General features: G+C 38.7%; 1 protein-coding gene across 3 annotated transcripts in view; it reads right to left on the reverse strand.

Annotated features, from left to right (window-relative positions):
- The window catches only part of AFTPH (aftiphilin), a 98894-nt gene extending 81808 nt beyond the window's left edge, over positions 1-17086 (reverse strand). For 2 of the 3 annotated variants that reach the window (XM_069068965.1, XM_069068963.1), the window contains exon 1: positions 16944-17086. The gene's annotated coding sequence lies outside the window, so the exon portion shown is untranslated. The remainder of the gene's footprint in view (positions 1-16943) is intronic. The other variant, XM_069068964.1, reaches the window with a different exon arrangement.
- Positions 17087-22534: the final 5448 nt, after the last annotated feature.

Consider the following 22534-nt stretch of genomic DNA (forward strand, 5'->3'; position numbering starts at 1 on the left):
TATATATATATATATATATATATATATATATATATATATATATATATTTGTAATCCCCTCAACTACTGAGAAAAGTTTCATAAGTTACAATTATTGTTTTTCCATGTAGGAATGTTAATAGTTCAACTTTGGCCAGGTGGGTCAGCGAGCAAGAGCACTGGCCCCAGTGCCGGGACGACCCAGATCAAATCTGGGCCCAGACACTCAGCACCACACCCAGAAACAACAACTGGCCGTGCAACCCTGAGCTAGCCACTCAACCCCGATTGCTTTAAAAAAAAAATAGTTCAACTTTGATAAGTTCCTTATGATTTCTTTTCCCTGTTTACCTTCTCATGCTTCTCTTGCTTCTAGTATCTGAATGTCAAATTTTCTATTCAACTCTGGTTTTTTCAGCAAGAATGCTTGAAAGTCCTGTATTCCACTGAATGACCATATTTTCCCCTGAAACATGATACTCAGTTTTGCTGGGTAGGTGACTCTTGGTTTTAATCCCAGCTCCCTTGACCTCCGGAATATCACATTCCAGGCCCTTCTATCCCTCAGTGTAGAAGCTGCCAGATCCTGAGTTATCCTGATTGTGTTTCCACAATATTCAGATTGTTTCTTCCTGGCTGCTTGTAATATTCTCTCCTTAATCTGGGAATTCTGGAACCTGGCTATAATATTCCTAGGAGTTTTCTTTTTGGGATCTTTTGCAGGAGATGATCAGTGGATTCTTTCAACCTCTATTTTGCCCTCTCGTTCTAAAACATCAGGGCAGTTTTCTTTGAGAACTTCCTGGAGGATGCTTTCCAGGCTCTTACTTTGGTCATGGCTCTCAGGCAGTCCAATAATTTTTAAATTATCTCTCCTGGATCTATTTTCCAGGTCAGTGGTTTTTCCCATGAGATATTTCACATTGCCTTCTATTCTTTCATTTGTTTGGATCTGTTTAACAGCATCTTGATTTCTCATAAAGTCATTAGCTTCCATTTGCTTCAATCTAATTCTGAAGCAATGATTCTCCTCAGTGAGCTTTTGAGATTCTTTTTCCATTTGGCAAATTCGACTTTTTAAGGCATTCTTCTCCTCATTGCCTTTTTGAGCCTCCTTTGCCATTTGAGTCAGTCTGTTTTTTAAGGTATTATTTTCTTCAGTCAGGCTGTTGACTCTCATTTCATAATTTTCTTGCATTGTTCTCATTTCTCTTCCCAATTTTTCCTCCACTTCTCTTATCTGCTTCTTAAGGTCCTCTATGGCCTGTAACCAGCTTGTATTTTCCTTTGAAGCTTTTGGTGCAGGGGTTCTGACTTCACTGATTTCCTCCTGTTCCATGCCTTGCTCCTACTTATCCCCAAAATAGGAGTGTAATGTTGGAATCTTCTGTCTGCTTTGTTTCCTTTGCCTGCTCATTTTGCCGCCCAATGATTTGACTTTTGGGCTTTTTGCCACAGTAGGACTCTGCCACCAGACAGGGGAGTTTTCGTCCCAAATGCTGGGGTTTTCTCAGCTGCCGGAGGTATTAGATGGGTGCCCTCTCTGAGGTCTCCACACGCTCTGGCAAGCTGGACACACACCCCAGGACCTCCACCCTAGACTGCAATCCAGATCCAAGCAGGTTAAAGCAAGAGCGATTATCCCTCAGACTGGTGCTTGGTCCCCCTACACTCTGCAGGCCAGGAGCTGAAGCCGCCACACGGCACTGGCAGGCTGTGCTGGTGTCTCAGCGGTTTCTCGCCCCAGGGGGTAAAAGCCATGCACTCCCACTTCCTGGGTCCCAAAGTCCAGACTGCACTGGCCTCTCACCTTGTCCTTCACATCTATGTATTGATAAATCTGGAAACGGTCACAGCTGCTGCTGATCTGGAGTCCCTCTGGCTGGCGGCTGGTCGGGCCCGCCCTGGGGCTAAAGCCTCGGCGTGGTGGTGGGCTCAGCTCCCAGAGTGCTGAGCTGGCCAATTCCTGCCGGCCTGCCGGGCTGTCCTCTGCGGGAGGTTAGCTTCTCTGTGTCATTTTGTGGGTTCTGCAGCTCCAAAGTTTGTTTAGAGTCCCCTTTTTACATGGATTGGGGAGGGTGGAAGCCGGAGCCGCGGGAGGGTCGTGCTTCTACTTCGCCATCTATAATGGAGTATTTTTGTAGCAATAATAAGTGATGGAGATGGTTTCAGAGAAATCTGGGAAGACTTATACGAACTGATAATGAGTGAAGAGAAGAGAACCAGAACAATCTATACACTGACATTAAGGACAAATAACTTTGAACGAATTAGGAACTCTGATCAGTGTAAATGCCAATCACAATTCCAGAGGACTAATGATGAAACATGCTAGCTACCTGTAGATAGAGGTGAAAGACTCAAACTTTACAATCTCTCTCTCACACACACATGGCCAGTGTTTTAGACTATGTGAAAATTGTTTTGTTTGATTATATGTGGTTGGAACAGGAATTATGTTTTTCTTCTGCTCTCAATGGTAGGAAGAGAAAGGAGATGGGAGTAGGAGAGGGAGAGAATATGAATTTCAGCTGATAGTTTAAAAAACCTTAGTTTTTAAAAAAAGATTAGGAATTTGTTTTTTGTATTTCTATCTCTAGCACATATTAGACACCTAATTCATTCATGCTTTTTTTTTTGCTTTTTTTTTTTGGTCTGGAGAGAGGAAGACAGGGCAATTGGGATTAAGTGAGTTGTCCAAGGTCACATGGTTAGTAAGTGTTAGGTGTTTGAAGCTGGATTTGAACTCAGGTCCTCCTGACTCCAGGGCCAGTGCGGTGCTCTATTCACTGTACCACCTAATTCATTCTTTTTGACTGATTCTAGCCAAACTGGATTGCTTGCTGTTCTCCAAACAAGCTTTTCTGTTCCTTTGTCCAAGATAAAAATGGAATTTGCTCCTTCCTCACTTCCTCTTAGAATACTCTGCTTCCTTAAAGACTCAATTCATGTGTATCCTGATCCTCCCAGTTTCTAATTCTAACCTCCCTGCCCCAGAAACTGCACACTGTATATATTTTATATTTGATTTTCTATGTACAAGCTGCTTCCACTAACAGAATATATATTGCTTGAGGTTTTTCTGTCTTCTCAAACTTAGCACACAAGAGTGCCTGGCACATAGCAGTTGTTTAATATTTTCTGAATGAATAGATATGCACTTCACTTTTTTCTTATCTTAACATTTCTCTCATATATTTCCCTCATGGATCTTGAAGCTATTTATCTAATACCATACTTTCTGGAAAAAAAAAAAAAAAACAACCAAATTCAAAATACCACAAGACCAAAATGTGAACTATGAAATATATATAAAATGCTATCCTTTCTTCTGAAGGTAAAAGTTAAGTCATTCATCTTCCATTTGGTTTCACCCCTATTTTTTCTGTTATGCTTAAATTAGTAATAAAAAACTTTAGACATGAAGAGTCTTCCAACTTCGAAGAAATGTTCTCATTCTAAAGAAAAAAATTCAGAACAATTAAAACAACCTAAGATTATTTAAGACCTTACCTATTCTACCTTGTTCATGCAACTATTCATCATACCCCTGAAAAAATAGATTATGAATTCATGTAAAAAATAACTGGCAAAGTCCCAGCAAGCAAAGTTAAAGTTTCCTGTTTCCATATTTATGTGCATAGCTTTTTAATATAGTCAAACAGTAGTAACTAGCTATAGTACTATTTGAAGCAGCCTGATATAGTAGGAAAATGTGCTGATTCTGGAATTCAAACAATAAAAATTTCTGTGATATCATTCTTCCACCAACATAACCAGTCTACAATTTATCTATTAAGCCTTAGGGAGTTTTGAAGACACATAGATGTTAAGTACTGTGCCTGCTCAAAAGGACAGTGTCAGAGAAGGAATCTGAACTCAGGTCTTTTTTTAAAATAAAATTTTATTTTTCCCCCCAATCACGTTAAAACAACAATCCTCAATTGTCTCCGCATTTCCTGCATGGTTTGTAGGGTATTCCTGAGAATACCACAGTAACTTTGCTAGGACAACCTGACTTTGTCCTATCTTTACCAATGAAGGTAGTCTTTCTTTGATGCAGCCAATAATAATCTTTCATCTCTGTGATGCTGATCATTTAGATGGTTTATGTTCTGTTTTTTGTTCTATGCTTATAAAAATGTATTGCAGCCTTAAATGGAGGGCCTCTTGACCAGAGGCCATGCCATTAGACCTATCCTTTATTATCAGGTCACATGACCCTTATAATAAATGGTATCTAGCTCAGAAACAACAACAATCCTTAACATTTGTTTTTAAGTTTAGAGTTCCAAATTCTACCCCTCCTTCCCTTCCCCACTCCCTTAGAAGGCAAACAATCTAATATAGGTTATATATGTGAAATCAAAACATTTCTATATTAGTCATTTAGTACTTGAACAAAAAAAAAAAGTGGAAAATAGTATGCTTTAATTTGTATTCAGACAATATCAGTTTTTTTCTTCTGGAGGTGGATAGCATGTTTCGTCATGAGTCCTTTGGGATAATCTTGGATCACTGTATTGCTGAGAATGGTCAAGTCATTCATAGTTCTTTATTGTACAATATAGCTGTTACTGTGTACAACATTCTCTAGGTTCTGCTCACTTCACTTTGCATCAGTTCTTTTAAGTCTTTCCATGTTTTTCTGAAATCATCATACTTGTCATTTCTTATAGCACAATAATATTCCATCACAGTCATATACTACAACTTGTTCCCCAGTTAATGGGCATCCCCTTAATTTCCAATTCTTAGACACCACAAAAAAGAGCTGCTAGAAATGTTTTTGTACAAGCTTTCACTTTTTTGGGTCTCTTTGAGACACAGACCTAACAACTCATGTCTTAACTGAAGCAAAGCCCTCTATCCACTATATCATACTACCCTGTTAAACCAAAGGCCCAGGTTTGAATCCTGACTGCTGCTTACTGCATGTGTGAACTTGAAAAAGTAACTTCTTTGGGCATCAGTTTCCTTGTCTTAAAAAGTGAAGACGTTGTCCTGGATGATCTCAAAAGTTCCTCTCAGTTATAGAGGGATCTATGATCCTATTGTAGCTATGCTTTAAAATACTTTAAAAGGGGGCAGCTAGGTGGCGCAGTGAATAGAGCACCAGCCCATTTGTAACTAAATTTGTAAACTAAAAAAGTTGAACTAGTTTCTCTCTAGTTCTTCCAAGTCTAGATCTTATAAACTAAAAAATAATACAGGGAGGGAGAACAGGGGAAGAGAAACAGCCCCTTAATTATAGACTGATTCTCATAAGTCTGTATATTCACTTTTTATTTACACATATGTATATGTATATGTGTGTGTATATGTATATATACATATATCTCTTCAAGAAATTCTATATTCTTCTAGAAGACAGCAGTCTTTTTGGCACATAGGGCAGAAATGTAAAAGTATAAGCTTAATGAGGCTATTTGTAGGTCCAGAATACAAAATTATCTGTACTACCAAGCCAGCTAGCTGGCTGACCTTTTAGGGTGTTTTTCACTTGGTTTAAGATTTTACTTTTTACTGGGAAAGGAAAACAGCTAAGAGTTAGAAGTAAGGAAATAAGTAACTTATTTTATTGATGTTTATAATACTAAGGAGTTTGTAAAAGTTATTTTGGAGACTTTTTTTTTTATTGGAAAGGAGCATAGGGGGAAGGTGTAGATCAATGATATACAAGTGAAAGAATTCCTTGTATAGAAACTACTTCCACAAATGCAGTTTGAACTTAGTCCTTAGCCTAGGACTGAGAGATGTAGTGACTTTTCCATGATCATACAACTAGTATATGGTAAGAGGAAGGACTTAAATCCTCATCTTATTTACTCTAAAGCAAGACAACTCTCTATTCACAATGCCATGCTGACTCTAATTTGAAGATTATTATGTAAATGGAAAAAAGTCTTAAAAAGTTGTACAATGATGGTAACAAGTACCTACCACCACAAAAATAGAGGAAAAAAATTACCTGTACAATGGTGATGTGAGCAATTATTTTTAGTTTATAGCAGATCTTTTCTGAACAGTAAGATGCGACATTTCTCCTAGTTTTTATACTTTTAAATCATATGAAAAGTGACTTAAGACAACCTAAATTTCTAAAGTATTTCTATACTAGATATTCTCAAAAGAGCTGCCACCTACTTCTTGACAGAGTTTAGAGAATAAATAATTATTTCACCCTCTATGAGCTCCTGTAAAAAAACTATTAAAACAATTCAACAAATATTGTGTGCCTTCTGTCTATGAAAGTTTAACAACCTTTCAGGCCTCCTTTGGAAAAAGAGTATGCTAATGATACCAGAGCAAATTAAGAATATGACAGGAATAGTTTATATATGAAAAGTTACATATCATTTGCTGGACAAAAAAGGAAAAAAAAAATGAGCTAAGAGTTTTCAGTTCACAATGCCCTCCCCTATTTCCACTAAGAATTCCCTTTCTTCTCTGTCCTCTCCTCCCTTAAGGCTACTTAACTGTAACTACTGTAAAAGAGGATCTTATAGGACTACTTTCAAAAGTGAGCTTATAATCATCCAGAAATCAACATTGTACAAAATGAAACTAAATCACTTGCAATTTCCTTACATAGGGTAGAATTAAAGCTCAATTATATGGTTTAGGAATACATAAGTAATTTAAGAAACAAAACTGCTGCCTTTTCTTAAGACATAATAGTTACTACTTATTTGATTTCCTTAAAATCTTTGGGTATCAATAAGTACATAAATTAATTGAGAAGGAATGGCACTATTGTTAAGGATAAGATAGATCACAGAGTTAGAGCTAAGAACCTTAGGGATCCTTCTAGTCTAACTTCCTCTTTTTAGATATGAGGAAACTGAGGCCTAGAGAGGTTAACTGACTCATCCAAGGTTACATGGGGTTCTAAGTGGCAGAGCTGGTATTTTAACCCCACCTATCAAATCAGGTGCCAAATCCTGCTGTTTTTCAACAGTATGGATTGAACCTTACCCCTTCTATTTACTCATATCACTATGATCTACTTAAGACCCTATTACCTACTGCCTAGATTACTGCAACAGCCTCTCAATGTCTCTTTGTTTTAAGTCTTTCAATGTTCAGAATATTCTACATATTGCTGAGAAAGTGATTTTCCTTAAGTGTAGATCTGATCTATTCAATAAACTCCAGTGGCTATTATCTCTAGGATGATATATAAATACCTCTGTTTGAAAGTCCTTCATAGTCTTACCCCAACGTATTACCAGCTCTTCCCCACAATCTGTGTGGTCCAACTAAACTGTTCTTTCAAGTTTCTCACAATCCTTTCTCCTTGTTGCATTTAGGTTGTCTTCATGCGTGTAATGCTCTGCTCCTCAACTCCACTTCATGGAATCCCTCTTTCTTCAAAGCTCAGCCTCAGGCACTAGCTTTTACACGAAGCAGTTCCTGATTTCCCCTCCAACTGCTAGGGCTCTCTCTTCCAAACTACCTTGTATCTAGTAACTTTGTGTTTATACTTTACATGCTTACATATGCACTTACTGTGTCTTCCCTGATTAGAATGTTAAGTTCCTTGTAAGTAAACTATCCCATTCTTTATATTTTTATTTCTGGCATAATGCCTGGCAGATAGTAGGCACTTAATTGTTGTTTTATCCTTCATTTTAGAAGAGGACCCAATGGTCTTGAATTGCACATGAATTGGATTTAGCTGCACAAAGTCAACCTTACTCTCTCTTCCAGGTAATGAAGTCCAGTGGGGCAAGACAAAGTCAAAGATGACTGACTATGGACCAGGATGCAGTGGATGACCTTGGTGTATCTGATGTCTGACTAAGCTCTGAGCATTCTACAGCACCTGCTTCAGCCACCTTCATGGCCACTGGAAGAAACTGTTTTCATCCACTGGGTGAAGTCTTTATGTATTTGGGGCAGACACTCCAACTCACAGATGGGTTTGAGGCCTGTTACCCTCAACCTGGTTTAGCCCATCTACCAAGAAGGTTTAATAGGGTGTGGCTGTTGCATTCTACAGCTTCTTGGAGTGAGGTAAAAGTGGATGAGCCAAGCCCTCACACCAGAGGCACACAAATACCCCAGGAACTTAAAATAAAGGTTTGTTGAATAAGTGATTCTAATTTCCAAACTAATGTTCCTAATATGCCACGAGCTTCATTCTAATAAAAGGCCATTTAAAAAAATTGATGAAAACAAAGGCTTAAACCTTTTTTTTTTACAATAATGTTACAAGTTGACTAATGAAACTAGTTAGTGTAACTAACAAGTTCTTAAAAAATATTGCCCAAATACTACAGTAAGCTCATAACCTCATAACCAACCAGTCAACAAACATATTATTGTAATTTACTGGGACATGCACTGGGGATATAAAAAAAAAGGGCAAAAATACAGTCTTGCCCCTACTCTCAAGGAGTTACAGTCTAACAGGGGAGGCAACATCCAAATAACTATGCACATAAAATATGTTCGTGTGTATGTATACACACATGCACACACATATAGTGTAAATGAGAGGACATTTGGAAGGAATGTACTTAGGGCAGAAAAAGAGGGACAGGATAGGGAAAGAACTCCTGCAGATGATGTCTCAATAGTATGATCAAGTGAGAATTTTTTAAGGATGGCATACACATGATTGAATTTGTAGGCAAGTAGGGAAGAAGCCAGTAAATACGGAGATTGAATACAAGAGAGTGGGAATGATAGTGGAGGTCATTTGCTGGAGAAGTAGGGAGGGGATGAGATCACTGGTGAAAGTAGAAGAATGAATCATGGCAAGAAGGGGCCATATCTTCTTGGCAGACAGGATGAAAAAGATAATGGAGGAAGATGTCTGAGTGATAAGAGAAGAGGAAAAGGTGAGGAGTTCTTACTGAATGAACTCCATTATGACTTTGGGAGGTAGAAAGGATGGAATGGAAAGAAAAAAATTAGGGAAAATGACACTACAACTGGAATTTAAAAAAAAAATCCAAACTTTCTAGGGAGATAGATGATAATTTTCATACCTGAGGTCCTAATTAGCATTTTTAAAAGAAGTTATTAATAATTCTATTATTCCAATGTCTTTAAAAAGCTTAATTCAGTTTTAGTGATTAAAGTAATTTTCTTTCCAGTTTTATAACTAGCTATGAAAAACAAAAATATGCCTCCAGCAACTACCTTAGGGGGAAAAAAACCAATGCTTTTTTTTTTTTTAAAGCAATTGAGGTTAAGTAACTTGCCCAAGGTTACATGGCCAGTTATTTTGTGTGGGTGTTAAGTATTTGAGTCCAGAACCGATCCCAGGTCCTCCCTACTCCAGGCAGGCACTCTTACTTACTGCACCAACTAGCCGCCCCAATGCTTTTTGATGCTGAGTATATTACTGCAACAAGAGTATCTTGTCTGCATGTGTAGTCAGACCAACAGCAGTTTGCAGACAATGCACAATGAAGGAGGAAAGATATTTAAAAAGCCATAATCAATAGAAAATTTTATCTATTAGAAATAAATACTAAGTAAAAACATTCAATAAAGCTATGAGAAAGAAGCAGAAACATTACTTTGTTTTATAAAACCTCTTGAAAGTGTAAGTCTTGGGGGCGGCTAGGTGGCACAGTGAGTAAAGTGCCAGCCCTGGAGTCAGGAGGACCCAAGTTCGGTTCCGGCCTCAGACACTTAACACCCACACCCACACACAAAACTAGCTGTGTAACCTTGGGCAAGTTACTTAACCCCAACTGCCCTCCAAAAGGCAAAAAAAAAAAAAAAGTGTAAGTCTTATCAACCAACAAGCACTTGCTAAACACCCATTGTATCATGTAACAGATACAAAGACAAAAAAATTAGGCAAGAGAATAAGCTTTATATAGCACCTACTATTTGCCAGGCACTATGCTAATCACTTTCACAAACCCACAAGAGAGATGTTAATATTATCTTTATTTTACTGAGGCAAATAGAGGCTAAATGGTTTGCTTAAGTGAATCTAATTTAAACTCAGGTCTTCCTAACTGCAGGTCCAGCATTCTATTCACTGTGCCTCTAGATCAGAAAAGATTTTCACTATTATAAGTCATTCTTTGAAAAAAGTAACTACTGAATGCCTTTAAAAATATTCAAGACTGCTAGGGAAGGTGGCCTAGCCACACCAGATCTTAAATTGCATTATAAAGCAGCAATCATCAAAACTACTTGGTACTGGTTAAGAAATAGAGTGGTAAATCAGTGGAATAAGTTAGGTACACAAGACACAGTAGTCAATGACTATAGTAATCTACTGTTTGATAAACCCAAAGACTCCAGTTCCTGGCATAAGAACTCACCATCTGATAAAAACTACCAGGAAAACTGGAAAACAGTATGGCAGAAACTAGGCATAGACCAACATCTTATACTGTGTACCAAAATAAAGTCCAAATGGCTACATGATTTAGATACAAGGGCTGATAGTTTATCTGTCAAATTTATGGATAAAGGAAGAATATATGACCAAACAAGAGACAGAGAACATTATGAAATGCAAAAATGGATAATTTTGATGACATTAAATTGAAAAGTTTTTGCACAAAGCCAATGCAACCAAGATTAGGAGGGTTTTTACAATTAGTGTCTCTAATAAAGGCCTCATTTCTAAAATACATACTGATAAGAATACAAGTCATTCCCCCAACTGATAAATGGTCAAAGGATATGAACAGGCAGTCTTCTGAGGAAGGAATTAAAGCTATCTAATAAGCACATGAAAAAATGCTCTTAAATCATTACTGATTAGAGAAATGCAAGTCAAAACAACTGATACCCCACATCACACACCTACTGGACTGCCTAACATGAGGAATATAGGCAAATTGGGATACGAATACACTGTTGGTGAAGTTGTAAACTGATCCAATCATTCTGGAGAGCAATTTGGAAGTATGCCCAAAGGGCTATAAAAATGTGCATACCCTTTGACCCAGCAATACCACTTTTAGGTCTGTATCCCAAAGAAATCATACAAATTTATAGTAGCTCTCTTTGTGGTGGAAAAGAATTGGAAATTGAGGGGATGCCCAACAACTGGGGAATGGCTGAACAAATTGTAGTATGTGAATGTAATGGCATATAAGAAATGATGAGCAGGCAGACTTCAGAAAAACCTGGAAAGACTTATATGAACTGATGTTGAGTCAGGGGAACAGAACCAGGAGAACACTGCACACAGTAACAGCCACACTGTGTGATGAGTAATTTTGACAGACTCATCTCTTCTTAGCAATGCAAGGATCCAAGACAACTCCAAAGGACTCAATGGAAAATGCTGTCCACATCCTGAACAAGAACTATGGAAACTGAATGCAGATTGAAGCATGTTATCTATTCTTTTTTTCTTTATTTCTTCTTTCTCATGGTTTCTCCCACTGGTTCTAATTCTTCTTTACAAGATAACTAATGTGAAAATAGGTTCAATATGAATGTATATGTAGAGCCTACAAATTATATGCCATCTTGGAGTGGGGGGAGGGGAGAGATGGGGAGAAAATTTGGAACTCTAAATCTTAAGGAAGAAAATGTTGACAACTAAAAAATAAATAAATTTTTTAAAAATAAAATACTCATGACTTCCAATATTATATGAACAATATTAAGAGCAGCATGTTTAATAATAGAAATGTCACCTATATAACTAATGCTCCTCTTGCTTAAAACAAATAAATGATTCCACCCTCAAGTTTTATAAAGGTTTTTGTCAGGCATTTTATTCCTCCAGATACAAAACAACATCAGAGGTGCTTTCTGGTTCTCCAGTAAATCTTCTGAATTTATAATACTGCCAAAGATAAAAGGCCTTGATTTTCCGAAATAAGTCATCTAATATTACTGATACAGTGATCTTAACTAAATTTCATCATGCTAAATTAGTTGCAAAGTCTTTATTATGTATTCAGTTCTGGGAGAAGGAACATGTTTCCAAAGAATTAAATATGCATTGTGTAAGATGATCTACACATACATAAAAGAGTAAGCATTTAACCCATTTGGCCTAACATCTCTCAGTTTCACTTTTATAAATGGGTTTTCCAAATAGCCTGAATGTTTCTCACGAATGCCTTTAAAAACACTTAAAAATAATGGTCAAACATTTTAATTAACATTAGGGTTTCATTAGATTATCTATTCCTAGTAAAAATAAGATGCCTACTTTTCTATTTAGGATGAATTCATCATATGTAGTTATATAGCATATCAACCTTCAGCTGTATTTGATAAAGACAAAAAAAACAAACAACAAAACCAAGATGAGGTTGCCCAAAAGTGAAATACTCTGTTCAAATGTTCACTAAAGATACACTTACTAGTTGATTGTGTAAAACACTTTAGGAAAAGAGTGCTATATCAAAAGAACTGAAAGGAAGGTATGGTAAAAAAATTCAGGCTGTGTGCTAATTTAACTTAAGTACAGAATGCAGTAATATGCCAAATGATTGATTATGCAAACTGTGCAATTGTCAGCAACATACAATACCTATTTGTTTAAATTAACTACATAAAATTTTAGAACCTACTTATTTTCTAAAAAAATGTAAAGTACTATATTCTTCCTCCACAACACATCTACCTCAAAAATTGTATCTTTTCTAACTTTTATGACTGTATGATCAAACACTAAGCAAAAGAGGTTTCTTCTAAACAAATAGAAAGAAGCAAATCATTCCTTTAATCCAGAAATATACACTTCTGAAACACACATTTCTGGGCTTCTGATACTTAATTTTAGACAATCAAAAGATAAAAGTAAAATAAGGCTGTTTTGACTGCTCTTAAGTTTCAATCTAGAGTGGCCATTTTAAAAATGATGAACACTTCATAATCTTTACTCTTTTAAAGTACATATTTTTAAAAAACTACTAAAAAGTATACAATAGATATTTTATTGTAAATTATTTATGACAAAGTCAGTATTTAAATTACTATATTCTCCAGGAGACAGCCCCTTTCTTTTTCATTACCACTCTCCAAGCCGTCAGACACTCCCCCTTGCAGTAGTTAAAGCATTTTCAAAGGCAATGGCGGGGAGGGGAGGGGGTGGAAGGGAGGGAGAGAGAAAAGGCTCCAGTGGCCTGGAGTTGAGCTTTTATTGATACAGGAAACTGAAAGATGAAGAAAACTCCACAAGTTTCTCCACAACGAGTGAACAGTATCCTAGCAACTCAGAGAGTCACTTAGGGCACTGAGAGGGTTAACTGATTTGTATAAGGTCACTAAGGCAGCCTGTGTCAGAAGCAGGTTACCCAGGTCTTCTCAGTTTTGCAGATGGGTCTTAATGCACTCTACCATTCTACCTCTTTAATGTAAACAAAAAGAGTACTAAATGAAAAGCAAACGTTACTAATTTATGAACTGGTTGTCTCCCAAAAGTTAACCTGTAAATCAGCTGTTTAGAACTGGGACAAAAGCAGTGAAAGATGGTTCAGCCTAGGGTTGGAGAAAATAAAGAGAAGCTGAAGGCTAGAAGGGAAGCACCTGAAACACAGCTTGAGGAGAAAGGATTGCAAGAGAAGACCTGGAACAGAGGCCTGGATGAGAAGGGTACAGGTATGATATAAACAGTAGGAATGGGGAGGGAGAGGAGAGAAGAAAAGGAGGAAAGGTGAGTGGTGAGGATAGGGGACAGGTATGGGTTAGGGAGAGGAGAGGCGGGGAAAACCACTGTGGTAGCAGGGTACTGTGGAAAGTACACCAGTTTTGGGGTCAGAAAACCTGAATTTGATAGCTAGCATTTATAAATAACACTTTATGGTTTACATTTACAAATATTATCTCATTTTATCCTAACAACAACCCTGATAGGTAGGTACTTTTATGATTCCAATTTTATAGATGAGGTAACTAATGAAAATATACCTATGAGATAAAAGTTAAATGACTTGTCTAGGGCCATACAGCTAGTAAATGTGAGACCTGATTTGCCCTAACTAGCTGCCTCCCATTTAAATCTCAGACTTGTCACTTACTAGTGGCATGATCTTGGGCAGGTAACTTATCCTCTATAAGCCTGAGTTTCCTCATCTGTAAAGTGACAGGTTGGGTTAAATAAATTGTAAGTTCGATTTTATTTCTTACTGTATGGTCCTAAAATGAGGCTATCCTTCCTCTCACAACCATACTAGCTAGTTTTTGAAGGATGGAGACAGAGACTTTGGTGGGTGGGGAAAGGAAAACCCCTAATAGATTCAGGTTTTTATTAGCAGGGAGAGAGGAAAAGGAAATTCTAACCTCTATTCATTTTTTTTAATGTAAAAGAGAAGTCTTTTGAAAGTTACAAAAACATTAATTTATATGTTTTAACGTAAAATATCAGGTATCTATCTCAAACTTGCAAAACCAAGCAATTCTTTAAGGTATTTAAGAATTCTTGGTAATGACTTAAAAAAAATACAAAGTGATAATTCTAATTCCATAACAAATGTGAAGTCTCTAAGAAGTTTCTTGGGGGGCATGGGGATGGGAGAAGAGAGATTAACCAACAACCAAATATTTAATAACTAGTTACAGAATAAATCAAATACATGGAATGGGTATGATGTTTTTGGGTATATACAAAATACTAATAAATTCTTCACATGATAGATTGAATATGAATAACATGTTTTTGCAAAATTCTGCCTGGAAATTTTTACACTGGGGAAGATAATATTTTTTTTCACTGGCCCACTTAATAAGAAAGAAAATATGCAAAATAACAGATTAATAATTTACTTATAGTAAACACAGTTGAATAATAAAGTTTTAACTGAATAAATTTATAATAGGTTTCAAAAGACCCAAACACTAGGTACATTCTATCATGAGAAGTTTTTTTTAATTTCTTGAGAGGCAGAACACTTCATATGGGGCTAGCAGCCAATCAATTTCCCTGGGGCTGGTTTTAGCAATTACACAAAGTATGTATTTAGTACTGACTTGAATAAAATTTTTTTCCTGAATTAATTAGCTATGAACTAAATGAATCCAAAATTTTAAAAATGCTGTAGTAATATAAACCTAGCTTACAATAACTTCTACAAGGAAGAAAACAAAGTTTTAAATTCCAGGGAATTAAGTTTCAAACTTGTTCATCTTAACAAATAAGATTCATCCTATCCTGCAAAACACAATGACAGCTTCTGCTTCTGCATCCTCAAAACTAAGCAAAGTGACTGCTTTATAATCATTTAAATAATTGTATACATCAAGAAATTGAACAATGTAATGCTAAAATAGACATCTACTGTACTTATATGATTAAAAACTGAACTAAAAAGAAAAAACAAAGTTGCTTTTCCAAAACTAATCTTTCATGAATTCTACTGAAAATCTGACCTCCAAAAGTTTTTTTTTAAAACATAACTTTTTAGAAAACTTACCCATGTGCTTTATGGAAGAACACGGACAATTTAATATATATGATCTTCCACAAACATACAGTTTTGTAATGGTTGGGTTTGAATATTAAGTCAAAAATATTTTTGTGGATAAAATGTTAGGCAATGTTCAGAAAACTGGTATTTATTTACTTCAGTTAATATTAGTGAGATTTGTCAAGAACACTTCAGCAAAAGTTAAATTAAAACAGTTTGGAGTACTGGCAAAAACAATGGATTTGTAGTCAGAGGACCTGGGTTCAAATCTCACTTCGGTCACTCACTCACTGCCTATGTGACCTTGGATAAGTCATCTCTGAGCTTATTTCCTCATCCGTAAAAAGAGGGAGTTGGACTAAAACTGCCTCTAAAGTTTCTGCTAACTTTGAATCTATGACCTCTACGACAAAAGACAGCATTTTAAATTGGTAAAGTATGCAAAATGTTGATTTGTCCTACTAGCCAAGTCAGCAGTTCAGAGTTGTCACGTTAGTTTATATTCATGCCTAAAAGGGCAATTTCAAAACTACAAACAAGTTTCATTTTCAAAGGTAAATCCTTTCCTAAAAAAGGATCCAAAAGTTGGGAAAGTTGGCTGGCAGAAAGGGTAGGTAAGCTTACACCTTAGGTAAAGTTCAAAAGCTTAATTCGACTTGACTTCCCCCTAGGAGTGGAATTTAAAAAAACAAAACCAAACCAAACCCGAAAGCAACTTGAACGCTGCTTCCGTTCGCAAGCCACTCGGTGAAAAGGGGAAATGTATTCCTTTTTTTTTCTCGGCCCAAATTGGAGGCTCAACCCGGACCAAAAAGCTCCCAACAAAACCACAGGCCAGATGTTCTCTCTAGTGTCACCGGGGAGGAAAACCCTACCAGAACTTAGGACCACCCCCCTGGGCATTTAAACCAATCCCCTATTCTAGCGAGGCCACCCTACCTCCCAACCTGGGGAGGTCTGCTCGGACCTCGGAAAATTAACCGTAATCGGAAGCACAAGGGATTTCTCTGGAGGGCGGCGGGGAGAAGGAACGCAGAGAGGGGCAGGTGGCTCGACCGGCCCCGGGAGGCGGCCTTGGGCCAGGGGCCGTGTTTACACCTGTCACGAGGAAGGGGCGAAGGGTGGGGGAGAGAAAGCAAAGCTCCAAACTTCACAACTGTGTGTTTCCTTTTTTTTTTTTTTTTCCCAGGGGGCGGAAGAGGAGGAAATCAGGGCAGGTGGAGGGGTCAAGACCAGGAGAGGGGCGAGGGGTGGGTCCAGGTGGGGAGGGGGAGAGGTCGCCCCCCCGGCCGGGGCTGGGGAACCGGGGGTTGTCAGGGCGGCGGCCGGAGCCCTATAGCGAGGTGCGGGAGGTGAAGGGGGGGGAAGCGGTCCCAGCCCCGGCCCCCGAGGACGGGCTCCCTCGCAGGCCCGCAGAGCCGCTTCCTTCCCCGCACCCCCCTCCCCCGGGCAGGAGCCGCTAACAGCCGCCGCCCGCCCCCCGTCACTCCCACCCCCTGCCCCGGCCAGCCGCGGGTCGGCCTCGAAGGCGGCGCGGCGGGAGTTCCCAGCGCCTGGGCAGCCCAGTCCTCAGAGAGGAGGAGACCCCGGCCCGGCGGCCGCTTCTTACCTGGCTCCTCCAGGGCGGCCGCGATGGGCATGGCTCGGGGCCGGGGGAGGAACTGGCTCCTCCGGGGCGGAGCGGAGTGGGCGACTAGAGAGGGCAAGCTTCCCGCCGCCCTCTCAGCGGAGCGGCGCCATCTACACCCACCCGGACTTTCAGCGCTGCCGCTGTACCCCCATCCCACTGCCCTCCGCCTGCCACCGCCGCCTCCGCCTCCTCCTCCTCCTCCTCCGCGGAGATTCCCCCCGCCCACTCCACACATTCTCCCATCATGCAGCGGGAGAACCGCCGCCACGGTCACGTCATTTCCGGGCGCAAGGTGGATGGGTCGGAGCCGGGCGAGTGATGTGGGAAGGGACCCTTGGAGGAGAACGGGTGTCACAGACGCTCTTGTTGATTGCGGAGCTGGTTCCGCCATATTGGGTGCGGGCAAAATTGCCCTTTTCTTGGTACCGGGCGAGCCGCGGAGGTAAGTGAAGAAAAAGTCATCCTTCCTTCAAACCCTTCCCTGGAGAGCCCGAGACCGGCGAACGGTTCGGACGGTTAGTAAGAAGTAACAGCTAAAGCAGTCCCTCGGTGCTGGGCCTCCTCTCCTCGGCCACCCCGGTCCCCGGCTAACACTGAATGGAAGGGGGCCATAATCTGGTTCGTTGCTAACTATCTGGAAGACCTAAAAAGACTCCGTTCATCCTGGGACCCTCCCCTCCTCGTGCCTCTCTTCCCTCTCGGGCCCTAACCCGAGGCCCAAGCCCACTCCTCTCTCCAGATTTCACCCCCGCCCCCATCGACTTTCCCCTTCATCTGCTGCCCTTCCAAAGCTGCGGCTCACATTTAGGGAGCCCCGGGGTTAAAGGCGGCAGCCGTTTATCGCCCGTCTGCTTCCACAAGCAGAGGGGGCGGGGGCTGGAGGTGGGCTTGGGGGAGACCTACTTTAAACGAGCGGAGGGAGGGGGGTGGGGGGGCTAACTGCCACGCTGGGTCTCGGAGAATAATCAAGGCAGGACTTTTCACTGTTTTTTTTTTTTTAGTGTTTTAGTTATTGACTGTAACATGCGTGAGGAGGGAAAAGGAAGGAAAAGTGAGAAATCAGATCGGATTTCTCCAATGGGGGGTGGGGGAGGCACGAGAACTACTATTGCACTCTGGGCGCTGATCTTTTCTTCTGAGTACCCAGTTCATTCATCAGAATTAATTACCTGGGTATCTACCTGGATTATTGTGATCTCCCAAAATAAGCCATCTCTTCTTAAAGTCTAAATCACGTTGAGTTGTGCTCGTTACGGTGTGTGATCCATCTGCTGCGGTGTGCCTAGGTAATTTGAATAATTTAAGATAATTTTCTCAAGTTTAAAGTAGAGCACTTACGCAGCAGAGACAATGAGAAAACAATCCCACTGCGGCACCCAAGGGTCTGTTCTTTGGTGTGAGCAGAAAGCGCACGGTAGCAGCGAATCATAATTTATCCCCTCATTTGCAATCTATTCATATTGACGTTGAGAGCTAAGATTTTAGAATATTTGTCTCTTGCAACCCAGCCCTTGTAAGACACGGAGAGATTGCATCACTATTAAATTGGTGGACAAACGGATTTTTTTTCTTCTGCTTCCTGAGTAGTGAGAAAAATCAATATACTGTATCTAATTTATTCCTATTGTATTTTGCCCCCTGCTGGTTCAGCAGGTGTACATTCTTGCATATAACTCAACCCGTATTTTACTACAAACTGAAAGGAAACTTAAAAAAAAAGATTTGGGAAGAAAAATGTAGTTCGCACAAAAGTGTATGTACGTGTTAATTTAGCAGTTGTGTTAAATGGTAGGATTTTGAGTAGAGCATATTAGAAATACCACCGTCGATTTGTCAAGTCTAATTACTCACTTTCATTTGAAGACAGGTTGCCATCCAGTGAAAGGAATGAACCAGATCCTGAATTCAGTCATCTACAATTCCACTTTGGGAAAAAGTTTGTTCTTGATCTCACCTAGTGTTTTATTTATGACTACAACTTGAAGATTTTGTAGCTATATGACTCGTTTATTCTGACTGTTAGAATCGGAGAACACCCTCTCCTTAGAGGAATCTTTATGTCAAGCAGTAGTTCAAAGAGAGGGCCGCTAGGTGGCTCACAGTGGGCACAGTGGACTGAACCTGGCCTGGAGTCAGGAAGACTCATTTTCCTGGGTTCAAAACTGGCCTCATACACTTATTAGCTGTATGACCTTGGGCAAGCCACTTCACCTTGTTTGCTTCCTTTCCTTATGTGCAAAATGAGCTGGAGGAGGAAATGGTAACCTTGCCAAGAAAATCCCAAATGGAGATAGGAAGAATTATGGACACTACTAAATGTTAATATTGCATTTAATTGTGAAGGCTTTTTGTCCTTTTAAGAATGTTCATCTAAAGCAGGATTTTTTCACCTTTTTGTGTCATGGTCACCTTTATGATCTGTTGAAGTCTATTAGGCCTCTTCTCAGAATGATGTTTCAAAATGAATAGATTTACAATGGAGATCAATTATATTGAAATATAGTTATTAACATTTAAAGAAAGAAAAAAAAAACAAGTTCAGAGAACCCAGGTTAAAAACTCATAATCTAAAAGAAAGTTTCAGTGATCTGGATTTTTTGCTAAGTGAATAAAATACACGTATTCATGATTTTGGGAATGGTTGAACAAATCGTGTCATATGAACATAATAGAATACTATTGTTCCATAAGAAATGGTAAATGAAGGATAAAAAGAAATATTGTGTGGCATGTGAAGTGATAACAAAGAAAACAGATTCAATATTATAACATGCATATGTGCTAACTGCAAGTATATAAAATTAATAAAAATAAAATCTGAAAAATGTTCAAAAGTCAATGTAAGTAAATAATAATAATGATAATAGTAATTGACATTTACATAGTGCTTTAAATTTTTTTTAAATGCTTATATACTTTTTTTAATCTGAGCCTCACAACAACACTTAGCCTGTCTGTCACTTGTTCATGGTCACACATTTAGTATCAAAGGTATATTTGAACCACCACTGAAAGCTCTACAGTTAGGCTAATTTTTTTAGAGCCTTAGAATCCAAGGGAAGCCTACTTCAGATGTCCAAATCATATAGAGAGATTTATGTAACTGGAACAGCATTTGTATAGAACAGCATTTCTATGGAGGGGAAAGTTAACCAATAACTTCTTAAGGTACTTGGATCTTAATCCTTTCCATGATTTCTCCATAAACTAGTAATACAATATATGGTTCTGTAATTTTCTCAGTATAGGGTATGTATTACACTCAGAGACTGGGGGAAGTGCCATTGCACTCCCTCCCACCCAATTTAAAACGACAAATTCATTCTAGTATGTTAGTAGCCTAATAAGAGAAAAGAACACAGGTATGATTTACTTTACAACCAAATAGAGGTTTTTATATTTGAACCTGGAGGTGATAGGGAGCCAATGTACTTTATTGAGTAGTGGGGTGACATGGTCAGACCTTTTCTTTAGGACTATTACTTTGGCAGCTTAGTGGGAGGATGAACTGCAGTGGGAAGAGACATGGGACATGGGAGACCAAATAGCAGTCTATTGAAGTGGTTTAAACCTGAGTTAATATGGACCGGCACAGGGGTTATGGCAGTGTCAGAAGACAGAAGAAAGCATGTGTGAAAGATGTTATAAAAGTAAAATTGATGAACCTTGGCAACAGATTTGGTTATGGGAGTGACAGAGAATGAGGCGTCAAGGTTTTGAGCTGGGCGTGGGCCTGGGAGGATGGTAGTACTCTCAACAGTAAGAGAGAAATTAGGAAGAAGGGTGAGTTTGGGGGTGGAAAGATGAGTTCAGTTTGGGACATAATGAGTTAAAAATGTTTGCAGGGCATCCATTTAGAGATGTACAATAGGCAGGTGGAGATGTGAGGCTGGAGGTTATTTTAGAGGTTAGGATTGGATAAGTAGATTTTGAGAATCATTAGCATAGAGATGATAATTTAACCCATGGGAGTTAATGAGATCACCGAGTGAAATATAGTATAGAGGGAAAAATGAGGGCTCAACAGAGAGCTTTATGGGGCACCCATGGTCAGTAAGTATGACCTAGATAAAGATTCTGCAAAGGAAACCAAATACTGGTCAAGTAGGTAGGAAAACTAGGAAAGAATAGTATCATCAAAACCTAGGAAGAAGAGAGTGTATTAAGGAGAAGAGAGTGATCAACAGTTGTCAGAGGCTCAAGAAGGGTGAACATAAAAGTTCATCAGATCTGGCAATTAGATTTTTCATAATTTTTGAAAAAGCAGTTTCTATTAAATGAGTTTGGAAACCAGACTATACAGAATTACGAAAGAGGAAAGGAAGTGGAGGGACCTATTGTAGACTGCCTTAACTAGAATTTTAGTCCCAAAAGAGAGAGGAAAGATATGGGACATTAGAAGAAATGCTCTGTCAATAGTTTTCAAAATCTGCTTGCAGGCAGTGAGAAATTATGTGAATTATCCTGAGTCTTTCAGCCACTATATGTCAGTGGCAATACTTGAACTCAGGTCTTCCTGATTTCCTGGACAGCTTGATAATCACTATATCATGCTTCCTTTCTTGTAAATAATCAAAGAATTTTAGAGTTAGACCAGACCTTAGAAATCACCTTTTCCAAAAATATCAAAATCATGGCCTTGCTGGCAAATCTCCCTAGAGGAACTTAAACTGTAATTGGGAAATGATTAACAAAATAAATAAAAGTACAATACAACACAGTGTTAATTTGAGGTTTTCTCAGACAATATGTGATCCCCGTTTCTATTTGAATTTGATACACTGATCTACTCTAACTCTCTCATTTCACATATAAGAAAACTGAAGCTCAGAGAGGTTAGTCACACTCCTAAGTCAAGACTTTGCAGTGTATCACATTATTAAGACATTCATATCAGTTTTTTCAGATTTACATATATGGCCTTGACTTCTTTACATTCATTTACAAATTTAAAAAAAAAATTTAACCTTTAATTTGATCGTGAAAAGAGGTAGTTCATAAAAGTTTTTTAAAATGTGAAAATTGAAAGAAGCATACAGGGATTACAACATTCTTTTATTTATTTTTAATTTTTTAATTCATTTTGAACTTAAATACAAAAAGACAGAAAAGTTCCATTTATATAGCCCCACGTGAGGAGAGGATTCGATATGAAGACATGATTCCAATTTACATTGTTTACTTTTTTTTAAACTGTCATAAATGCTATGCATTGTTTTTAAAAGCCACCTTTCTTTTCTGTGCTTCCTTCTGAGTTTTCTTTTGTTCTCTGCTGTGCACTTTTTACTTTGTTTTTCTCTGTCCCTCCCCACACTACCCTAGAGAAGGCCACTGACACAGATGTGTGTGTGTATATATAGTAAATATATATGCATATATATGCAAAACCATACTATACATACTATTTTTTATCGATTATTTCTTGAGGTGGATAGCATCTTCCTTCATAGGTCTTTTGTAGTTGGTTTGAGTGTTTGTAATACTAAAAATAACTTAGTCATTCACAGTTGTTCATTGAATGATATTGCTATTACTGTATACAATGTTCTCTTGGTTCTGCTCATTTCACT

Source organism: Petaurus breviceps, unplaced genomic scaffold (assembly GCF_028583685.1).
Source record: "Petaurus breviceps papuanus isolate PSGF00001 unplaced genomic scaffold, PetGlider_PUasm1.0 90775, whole genome shotgun sequence".
Classification (NCBI taxonomy): domain Eukaryota; kingdom Metazoa; phylum Chordata; class Mammalia; order Diprotodontia; family Petauridae; genus Petaurus; species Petaurus breviceps.